The sequence below is a fragment of the Saccostrea cucullata genome, unplaced genomic scaffold (genome assembly GCF_032062105.1).
Source record: "Saccostrea cucullata isolate Sc308-1 unplaced genomic scaffold, CSIRO_AGI_Scuc_v1 ctg7629, whole genome shotgun sequence".
NCBI lineage: Eukaryota > Metazoa > Mollusca > Bivalvia > Ostreida > Ostreidae > Saccostrea > Saccostrea cuccullata.
This window is the reverse complement of record NW_026927533.1, coordinates 20726-30489: the sequence shown is the minus strand read 5'-3', so window position 1 is coordinate 30489 and position 9764 is coordinate 20726. Positions and strand designations below refer to the sequence as shown.

Sequence of the window (9764 nt, the reverse complement as noted above, 5' to 3'; positions counted from 1 at the left end):
GCTTTATGGTAAAATCTTAATGTTTTAAAACCATAAAGCTACAGTTCTGTGGCTTTAATTAATTATATCTCTAATGCTATCGCATATTTTAGATCAAAACCAATTATCTATCAAAAAATCATATAAGATGAATTTTTAGCACGGATTATACTCCTCATCTAAGTATAGCAATTTTTTTTTATTCAAAATCAGCACATATGCCCATGATCGGCCGTATTTCCGAGAAATCAGCGATTTCTGTTTTTTTATTTTTATTTTTTATTTTTTGTCTCTATATTTAAATTATATAGATTATGCTTTAAATTTTATTAAAAAGCAATTCCATTTCACAAAATGAAGAAATGAAAATAATAAGAAAACATATGGGTCCCTGCAAACTCTATCAGTTTTTCCGAGTGTTTACAAGGCGGGTACATGTACACGAAAGTGTTTGACGCATGTGTCTTCAAAGCATGCAAAATTCAGATTATTATGTAGCACAGGTAGCTGACCTGTCAATCAAATCAGGGGTTTCAAATTCAGGTTTCACACCTTTGAAAATATATATTGGTCATAGGGATATTCTCACACCTATCGGAGTTTCAGCCCAAACGATGATATACACATAAATTCAAGAATTCACCGACTGATCATGACACGAGTCATTTCCTGTTTATTATACATTTGTGTATACATGCAGCATACTGTCATGCAAAATTGTACATTTTGTGGTGGCTGATATGAAAATATCAGAAGTGTAAAATAATGGTGAACATTTAATAAAAACGGTTTTTACTGCATAACATGTTGAGCATAAACATAAGCATAAGGTTACTTTTTTTAGTTGTACGAAATTTTGAGCTAATTATTCATTTAAAATCAAGTGAAAACTGGCGTTGACATTCGACTGTTTTTTAAGTACCCATTGCAGATTACTGTAATTCATGATAGCTCAAGTATAGTGACCCACCCCCACCCAAAAATATGTAAGTAAGTAAATTGTTAATTATAGTGACATGTGTTATACAGTACAATGAAAAACATGTAAAACGTGCAATTAATATCCACACACCCGGCCCATCGGACCTATCTGTCACTTTTAACAAAATATATGAAATATATACACAGATATTAAGCATGGCGTTTTTATACAACAGAGATTGCCTGTGCATGTATGAATTGTATAAATATTTTGACGAAATTTGTGAAAAGAAAGGTTACAGCGTTAGTGCTTCCAACCGTGTAATCGGTGTAAATCTGTGAACCCAAATAGTAGTAACGAAGTGCGCGATTCTGTACCATCTCAATGCAGTGATAGTTTCGAAGACCCCATATTTCACTACAATAGTCCCAAACTGCCGGTGCTATACAATTCAGAAAAAGTTTTTTCGAAAGTTGAAATCCCTATTTCTTTATATGGACGAATTTTGGAAACCATCCCTCCGAAAGCACGTCCACCTGCTTTTGACAAAGTATCGGCATTATTTTAGAAACTAGGCTTTTCATGGAATATAACACCAAGGTATTTGTAATCCGACCTGTATTGTAGAATGTTATCGTTGGAAATCACTGCGGGATCCTCATTTACGGAAATGCACTACTGCTGATTTTTAGCCGGGCTCATTGCTCGTAGAGCAATGCCCGGCTATTGCGACGGTGAGCAACAAGAAATGCTGCTTCTTCACCGCCAAATTGAGTTTACGTATAAAAATATAGTACGTACAGTGTACGCCCAAATTCCTTCAAATTGTTTATTTGATGTACAGGTTTTGTTATTTTGCGTTAGATGCATAACTGTAGCTCCCAGAAAAATATTTTGAAAGACCAGAGAGCTACAGTCAGACCACCCCCACCCCCCCTTTCCATCTGCATTCTACATGAGCCTTTCTCTTCGTCATTGAATATGAAATATTGAAATATTTTATACATACTTCAAAAAGTTAGTTAATTCTGAAGATGGTCCAAAAATGGTATAGTTAATTAAACTTCGCCAGAATCTTCGATCCTTGCATGTTACTTAACATTGTGGGTGGTCGGAGCCCGTAGCCGGGTTTGTTAAGGTACTGGTACACGAAGGAAAGCAAATATACGCAAAAATCTACAGATCTAGCGAACAGAAAGGACAGAGTTTTTTCTTCAAATTATTAGACGTATAAATATCTTTATTACAGAAAAATCTTTCTCTTTCCTTCTCTCTCTGTGTACAAAAATAAAGGGGTTGGGTGAGGTTCCAACCACCGACCCCCCTCTGGATCCGCCCGGCGATGATATGGGCCCCTGTTTTTACAAACTTGGCCCAGCTTAGATTTTTTTTATATTTTCACGCAATTTTTTTTTTTTAATAGGAGTGTGCAGTTTGTTTCCTTGAAAATGTGATTTACAACTTACGTATAGTAGTTCGCTATAACACCTCCTCCCATGAAAATATTTGGTTTTACTATTCAAAATAAAACAAGAAACACAGAAATAATTCCCTTTATGTCGCATTTTCAACTTTCTGAGCATTTGTAAGTTCATTTTTTTAAAGTAAATTCCAAAATCTATATTTTCAACTTCGGTAGGTCTTATTTTATAACAATATAAAACAGAAATCAAACAGAATGCAGTTTGTAAATGGTATGATACCTGTATAAATTAGAAAAAAAACCTGTACCCCCCCCCCCCCGAGTTCGATTACGGAGGCATGAAATATACTGTACACCGCGATATGATCCAAGTCAGTAAAACGCTTTATTAAAAAGAGAATGAAATCGAAAGTTAGAACAAGAACTGAAGTAGATCGAAGGGATAATTCATGCAAGTGTAAATCATTCTGTTTAAATTTCTTGATTTAACTTGTGTGAATTACTCCATTTACATCACCACCAACTTGACTAAGACCAAAAGTTAGCAGACGGAAGTGCCTTGAATATGTCAAACTGTAAGTGCGGTTAGCATGGTTCGTACCGTGCAAACAGATTAGCACAACTTGCACACGTTAGGCCACATTCTGTCACATAACAGTCTATCTGATAACATTTTGATTGAAAAAAAAGGGCTATCTTGTCAGTGTAAGAATTTTAAATAAGATTTGTTCAGATAATGGCACACTATTTATAGGGGAGTTCATAAAGAAATATGTATATTTGTAGCCATCTTTCAAAAATCTTCCCAAGAACCATTCATTGGCCCATAAAAGTTTAAACTTATGTGAAACATTTATTACATAGTGTAGATTCAAGTTTGTTCATATCATGACCCCGGGGATTAGGGTGGGCCACAATAGATCAAAGTTGTACATAGGAATACCCTGTATTTTTTTTTTTTTTTAAAATCTTTTTATCAATAACAAAGATTTGATCAGTCATTTTGATATGGAAGTATTATCATCCAGTACAGATTCAAGTTTGTCACAATAGAGAATCAAAGTCTTACACAGCAATATATATATATATAAAATGTAAAATCTTATTTTTGATAGAAGCAAAGCCATGGTTTAATCCTTTTGACATGGAAACATCCTCAGGTAGTGTAGGTGAATTTTTCTTGTTCAAATCAATGCAATCATGACCCTAAGGAGTAGGATGGGGCCACAGTAGGGAATCAGAATTTTACATATTAGGAAAACCTAGCAAACTGGGTCTTCAGATAACGTCAACTAAAAAGTAGGTCACAAAGACTTACATTTTGAACTTTGTGGCTATATTTAGATATTTCCATTTCTAATTTTTTTCTCTGTGATAACTCTTTGAAAGTTAGGGGAGTTTATTATTTTTATAATTCTGCCAGAATATAAATTAGGCAGCCAGGTCAATAGGTCAGGAGTTATGCATGCAAATCTTGTGCGCATCTGTCTCTGTGTCTGATGCTAAGGAGGCCAAATAATATGCATGTAAATCTCGGGCAGCTGTCTTTGTGTTTGACGTCAGTGGGTGAGGGCTACTGAAATTGGCATGGGAATCCTCGTGTAATTTAAATCCATTAGTCTACAGTTTCAAAGTCTAAGTCTACAATTTTATTTCACAATGAAATGGAAATACTGTATAAGGAATCACTGTCTAGTTAATAAGGTATGCAAGGGACATCAACGATAGTGGGAAACATGGCGTGTTTATGCATAATGGGCTTAGCCCGTTATGCAAATTATCCCATGTTTCCCACTTATCGTTGATGCCTTGGCATTCTACACTTACTAGACAGTGATCCCTTAAAGGTCTTGTGCAAGGAAATAGCATCAAAATGAACTTAGTCAATTGAAGTTCCATATATACAGAGACGATCTTTTTTTTCTTTTTTATTTTTGGCAATTTGTTTTAGGCCTACAGTATTAAAATTGGACTCATGTACTAGGAACATCATTTCTTTAGCAGAATTATCCCACTGAATTAAAAGGAACTCTTTTTTCAGGTGCGCATGATGCAACTTCCTTGATGATGTGTAGGCTGTTTGTCAACATGTGAATCCAACGTGCATTTCTGTGTAGGTATGTTTACTGCCGATTTTCTTTCTTAAAAGCCGCATAAGGCATATTTTTTGATCTCAAATTTTTGTTTAAGCATTAATCTTTATTTTCTCTTTCATGAATTTTCTGCTGAGAGTTGAATAAATTAAATAATTCAATTCAAGCTATATAGTAATATATAGTGAAATTATTTCCTTGTGTGAGATTGGAAGAGGGACAGGTCTCTCATTTTCACTAAAATTTCTCTGATTTCAGGAGTTGTCTCCCCTTGAAAAGATCAATAATGGCGGATAAACAATGCGGCATGCAGTCTGGTCACCAACGGACAGTTTTGACACTGTATACCTGTATTTCTACCAATTACCTCAGTAACCTTTGTTGTGATCACACAGGTAAGAAAAACAAGATTTTTAATTCAAATAATTTTAATGAGCTAAATAATTAAGAATATAACATTTTTACATGTACAGACTCTCGTATAAGAAAATGTCACATTTTACACATACAATAGTACATTATTTACATGTCCACATTTTCCCCATTTACACAGTTGAAAATAATCAATGCATAATGTACCATAAAACAATTATTACATGTAAGATAGTTTAAAAAATATATTTTAAGTACAAATTTTATACATTTGAAATGCATGTACATATCATCACCCCCCCCCCCCCCCCACACCCCTTCAAAGTCTTACAACTTCCTTTTTAATTTTGGATCTGTTAATGATTTACTGTAAGTGTCTTTAGATTTTTTATCGAACAGCTGATATCTTTTAGATCTGTAGTATTTTCATTGAAATTTATATTCTAAAAGTTTTTGTTTCATTTTAAATTAATTTTGTCTATTTTGTTGTTGTTTTTAAAATTAGATGATGGACCACTCTACTCTCTTTTACAACAGGTGCCCCTACAGATCAATTAAGTTCCAGTGTTGAGTTTACATGACCCCTATTCAGTGAGTGCACAATTTTATATATTCTACTTTCAAAATTTCTACTACTTGTATTTTGTATTTGATTTTAAATATGTCCTATTTACATTGCTTTTCAGTATACAACAGGAAAAGGAATAAAGTTGACAGGAATTTTCGCGCTGTCCCTGGTAGCCACTTATGATGGAACCAACAGCAGTAGACATATAGCATGCTACATCAAAAGTAAGTCTCCTGAGTAGTATTTGTAGTAATTTTTACTCTGTTCTGTATGCATTGAAGCTTGAAGACAGGTCAAGGGCAAGTTTTCTCTGCATTGATTCTATTATGGCCTTGGTTCTTCTTGAAAACATGTGACTGCTGAATGCAGTCAGTAAGCAGTCTGTTTTCTTTGAGAGTCAAAGAAGTGACGCAGTCCTTAACGTTTTCAATGAAATGTCCTTGTTTTTCAGATGCACCAGATGCAGCGGCTTTGTCTCCATCACTGGTGAAATGGGATATAAGTGGCTGGTCATCACTTTGTAACTCACCAACATAATTAGCGACCCATCTCTTCTCGTCTCCAATGGTGTCTTGCAGGAATGGTTGCAGTGCAGTCTTGTTCTTGGGCAGGTAACTTCTTTTCCTTTGCTTCGTAGGTGTGCGCCTTTCTTACATAGTTTATTCACACAGAAAACTGCTACCACATTCTTCCTTTGAGTTACGGTATACTGTGGTTTCATCAATTTTCGTGGGCATCAATTTTCGTGGATTTTATTAAACATTCGTTTTCGTGGATACGTAATTTCGTGGACAAAAGCATTGCTTATACAAATGAATAGCATATTTCTTAATTCAATGAACATTTGAATTCGTGGATCTGTTCAACAACGAAATCCTCAAAAATTGGTGCTCAACGAATATTGATGAAACCACAGTATGTCATTTGAGTGGCAGTCTGGAATGGGGTTTTCCCAATGGCACTGAAGGTGGCGTTATTTTACCGAACATCTCCTTCGGCTCTGATGGGGGTATCCGGAAGTCCACATTTTTCATTAAGTTCTTGAATATTTTGCCGAATTTTCTTCATACTGTTTTTATTTACATCGGTTATAATTTTCCCCACTTTGTTCCAGGTCTGTTGCATATTGGCAGCTGACGCTGGTTCAATATTTGCACCAAGAAGCATACCACGCATACCCTCTGTTGTAAGACTGGTACCCAGGTGACCGACAGCCATGGCCACATTCAGCTGTGCAGCTCTTGTCCCCTGCCAGATCTTCTCACCTCTTCATAAAGCTTTTCTCGGTGACTGGTATAGTGGCACTTCTTACATCAAATGGAAAGGATCCATGCAAGGCATAATTTTTCCTCCCCATGCTGATTCCAGTCCAGTGGACCATCACAGTCTGGAAACTTCTGTGAGTGTTCTTTAAATGCATTGTTCCACAATTTAGCAGTTTTTTCTTGGTGAAGTACTTTTGAATTTGGGTCATCTGACACAGATTCCATGTAGGTGTCCACTGGCTGGACTTCACTTGGCCCGGGTCGTAAAAACTTCATCTCGCTGCTTCGGCTCTTTCCATCTATAACTGCAAAAAACCCACCTTTCTGTGGCCGTACAATGTCCTAAAACTCTTCTTTACTTAGTCTTCTTATGGGAACTAGAGATTGGACTGGGCTGGTGGTCCCTATTTTCTTCTGGCCTTTGTTGTGAGGAATACTTCGTTTTTAGGTCACCTGAGTAACTCAGGTGACCTATTGCTATCCGTTTTCTTCCGTCGTCGTCCATCGTCCGTCGTGTGTCGTGTGTTAACATTTGAACATTTTCAGCTTCTTCTCTGAAACCACTGAACCAATTTCAACCAAATTTGGTAAACAGCATCTATGGGTGAAGGGGAACAAAAATTGTGAATTTCATGGTCCCAGCCCCCCTTGGGGCCTGAGGGGTGGGGCCAAAACCACTAAAATTAATGAAATCTTTAAACTCTCTTCTTTACTCCTAGACATCAAACTATTGGCATAAATGTAATGAGCATTCAATCCTCTACCTAAACTGTAAAATTCATGGCCCCAGGGTCAGGGGTTCTAGTGCTAGGGTGGGGCTCTATAGATTATATAGTGAAAATGCATTATTTCTTTGAAAATCTTCTTCTCTGCTCCTGGGTATTAGATAAACTAACTAAGCACATAGTTATGATGAGCAAGAGTGCCTCTGGGCTCTATATTTTATATAGTGAAAATGCATTATTTCTTTGAAAATGTTTTTCTGCTCCTGGGTATTAAATAAACTAACTAAGCACATAGTTATGATGAGCAAGAGTGCCTCTTCCAGATTTGTGAAATTAATGGCCACAGGGTCAGGGGTTCTAGTGCTAGGGCGGGGCTCTGTACATTATATATTGAAAATGCATTATTTCTTTGAAAATCTTCTTCTTGCTTACTGGGTATTAAATAAACTAACTAAGCACATAGTTATGATGAGCAAGAGTGCCTCTTCCAGATTTGTGAGTTTTATGGTCCCAGGGTCAGGAATTCTAGTGCTAGGGCGGGGCTCTATAGATTATATAGTGAAAATGCATTATATTTTTGAAAATCTTCTTCTCTGCTCCTGGGTATTAAATAAACTAACTAAGCACATAGTTATGATTGCAGAGAGTGCCTGCTTCCAGATTTGTGAATTTTATGGTCCAGGGTCAGGGGTTCTGGTGTTAGGACGGGGCTCTATTGATTATATAGTGAAAATGCATTATTTCTTTGAAAATCTTCTTCTCTGCTCCTTGGTATTAAATAAACTAACTAAGCACATAGTTATGATAAGCAAGAGTGCCTCTTCCAGATTTGTAAATTTTTTGCCCCAGGGTAAGGGTTCTGGTGTGGACTGATTATATAGGAAAATACCATTTATTTGAAAATCTACTTCTCTGCTCCTGGGTATTAAATAAACTAACTAAGCACATAGTTATGATATGCAAGAGTACCTCTTCCAGATTTGTGAAATTTATGGCCACAGGGTCAGGGGTTCTAGTGCTAGGGCGGGGCTCTATAGATTATTTAGTGAAAATGCATTTATTCTTTGAAAATCTTCTTCTCTGCTTCTGGGTATTAGATAAACTAACTAAGCACATAGTTATGATAAGCAAGAGTGCCTCTTCCAGATTTATGAATTTTATGGTCCCAGGGTCAGGGGTTCTGGTGTTAGGGCGGGGCTCTATTGATTATATAGTAAAAATACATTAATTCTTTGAAAATATTTTCCTTTGCTTCTGGGTTTTATGCCAATGTTCCAAGTATATATATATTTATGATGAAGAAAGGTGCATCTAGCAAAGTGGTTTTTTTTTATGCCCCCAGGGTCAAAGGGGGGGGGGGGTTACATAGTCTGAAAATAAATTAATGCTTTGATTACATTTGCAAAATTTTGAAATATGTGGCCCGGGCCATGGGTCAGTGGGTGAGGTGCACAACTTGTTATAAAGTGGAAGTGCATTTTCTCTTTGTTACTCTGATCTATCTCTGGGTATTAAGTAAATAGAGTAAGCATGCTAAGTTAATAATTATGATAAGCAATGGTGCCTCTTTCAAAATTGTAAATTGTGAATTTCATGGCCTCCGGTTTAAAACATGAACCAAATATAATTGTTTGAACGTTGTTGCACAATACTCAGGTGACCTATAAGGCCCGTGGGCCTCTTGTTTATATTGATGTTGATGCAACCATTTTGGTCCTTTTTGTGGCATGGTAATTATTGAACTGTATAATTGTAGACTTTTTCTAAGAATATGCTATTGTATGTGGTGCACATTTGTAATTATTGTAAACTTTTGTGTTGTTTATTCACTTTAGAGCTGCCTGGTCTTATAAGAGAAACTTCATTCTTTGATGACTGATGGAAAAGCCTCATCACCCCACAGTGGCCACATTGGTTAAGAACCCCTTATCTTAATCACCAGCCATTAATCAGTGATCACTGTTGTCAAGGCTCCAAGGTACATTATTGAAGTCTCTATTGACACCATTTTTTCCAGTCTCTGACTTTGTTTTAGAATTAAGATTTTCACTTTTTGGCTAATTAATTCCTTAAAAATCAGTTAACTTCCTGTTTCTTAGCTAATTAGAGCTCATTAATTAGAGTTGAAATTATGTTTTAGCAAATAGCCAAAAACTACAATATTTCAGCTTTCATTTCATTCAAATCTTTTTTCTCAATACTTCACTCATTAAATTTTTTCAAGTTTTGAAATTAATATGCTTAAAAATGAATTTGTACAGAAATTTTTCATCCCTTAAGGACAAAGATAAATTTTGATGCACTAGTATATGAAAGATAAATAACTCGGAGACATTTTGTGCACATTTCATTTAGTTTCATTAACTTTTAGTTGTCTTAAAGGTCTTACGCAAGGAAATAGCCAATCAAAATGAACT

At 35.9% G+C, this 9764-nt stretch overlaps 1 long non-coding RNA gene across 1 annotated transcript; it reads left to right on the top strand.

Annotated features, from left to right (window-relative positions):
- The first annotated feature begins 4271 nt into the window (after positions 1 to 4271).
- Positions 4272 to 5333, top strand: LOC134274724 (uncharacterized). Its single transcript, XR_009993704.1, has 3 exons — positions 4272 to 4437; positions 4676 to 4812; positions 5295 to 5333. It is a non-coding gene; the product is annotated as an uncharacterized LOC134274724 (long non-coding RNA).
- Positions 5334 to 9764: the final 4431 nt, after the last annotated feature.